This window comes from Tamandua tetradactyla, chromosome 2, assembly GCF_023851605.1.
Source record: "Tamandua tetradactyla isolate mTamTet1 chromosome 2, mTamTet1.pri, whole genome shotgun sequence".
NCBI lineage: Eukaryota > Metazoa > Chordata > Mammalia > Pilosa > Myrmecophagidae > Tamandua > Tamandua tetradactyla.
Genome location: NC_135328.1, coordinates 109720026 through 109721609, shown reverse-complemented (window position 1 = coordinate 109721609; position 1584 = coordinate 109720026). Strand labels below are relative to the sequence as shown.

Below are 1584 nucleotides of genomic sequence, written 5' to 3'. Positions count from 1 at the left end.
TAACCTATGTTGCACAGTGCCATCTAGTGGTAATATCTGGAACCATAATAGTACAAAATGTCTGCTTTGGGTAATTAAATTTCCTAGTTTTGTTGTGTCGTTTTGTTTGCTTTGTTTTTGTTTTTGTCTTTTTTTCTCTCTGGACTCATTGCCAATAAAAAATGTTTTCTGAACTTAGTTAAGCATATCTGAATTTCTTAAAGTTATCTTGGGAGATGACACTCAAGAGGTGAGGTAGAGTCTCCTGTGATAAAACTTATGGGGGAGGGGAGGAAGTGTATAGAAATGTTAAGTTGATTTTTTTTTCTTATAAAACAGGGGAATTTAAAGAAGAAAAACTAAAAATAAAATTTCCATACACTGTCTACCCTCACAACATCTGTTCACATTTTCAAAATTAAAAGTTCTGTGTGTATATGACTGGAAAAGTCAAACGATATAGGAAACTAGATAATTAAAATGAAATGTCCCATTTGTCCCTCATTTCTGCAAGTGCAATTAACCAAGGAAAATGGAAAAGTTCTCTTCTGTTAGTGCGGATCCCCTGAAAAGCAGACAATGAGATGGGACTAGAGACACAATTAATTTATATGAGGGAATGCCCGTGAGAGACACTTGGGTGAGAATTGGAGCATGCTGGGAGAGTGATCAAACCTTGATGCAGTTCTGACCCCAAGGGAAGGAGATAGGAAAGAAGGGAAGGTTTGGTGGAAGGGTCTTAACTTCCAAGTACAGTTTTAAGGAAATCTCAGCTAGACCATTGGGAAGTCCTAAACCCAAAGCCATGCATGAAAGGAGTTCCATCTCTAAGGAACAGGTCTGCATTACAGTTCCTGCTGTGGCGGATATTGGCTGGGAGCAGTGGGCGGGAAGCATGTCCTCTGCCTGATTGCAGGAATGGACTCCAGGACCCAGCAGAGTGGCTTCCCTACCAATTGTGCTCTCTGCAACCAAGATCTAAGTTGCACCAAGATCTGTGATTCTCAGGGCCACCACAATTCTATTAATTGCTTCTTGTGATTTCTCCCATAAAGTTTTATGAATATAACATCAATAAACCATCTATTTAAAAATATTTGTGAAAAAGGTGCTCACTTTGGCAGCACATATACTAAAATTAGAGTGATACAGAGAAGATTAGCATGGCCCCTGCGCAAGGATGACCTGCAAATTCATGAAGTATTCCATGTTTTTTTGCATGAACTATTGCAAAGGAATGAATCTTGTACAAAGAGCATAGAAGTTCAGGGTATAGAAGGAAAACTGCTATTGCATGCTATAGGCTATGTTTAACAGGAAAACATCAACAGTACCACAACACAGGGATAAATAATGGGGGGAGAGACGAGTGTTAGGGGTAGGTTTAGATTTTCTATTTGGTAAGGGTATGTTTCTTGGGAACAAAAATGAGAGTGTACATAGACTGTTGACTTTGGATGTTATACATGATGCCCAATAAATGGAGGTGGCTGTAGAATGCACTGACTGAGAAGTAGACTGGTGAATGATGGTATATACATATGATTGACTATTGTGCTGCTACAAAAAAGGAACAAAGTTGTGAGGCATGCAACAATGTGAATG

The 1584-nt window shown here is 39.0% G+C and overlaps 1 non-coding gene across 1 annotated transcript; it reads left to right on the top strand.

The window, feature by feature from the left end:
* The first annotated feature begins 1087 nt into the window (after positions 1 to 1087).
* LOC143675164 (U6 spliceosomal RNA) lies at positions 1088 to 1194 on the top strand. The gene has a single exon (XR_013171408.1). It is a non-coding gene; the product is annotated as a U6 spliceosomal RNA (small nuclear RNA).
* Positions 1195 to 1584: the final 390 nt, after the last annotated feature.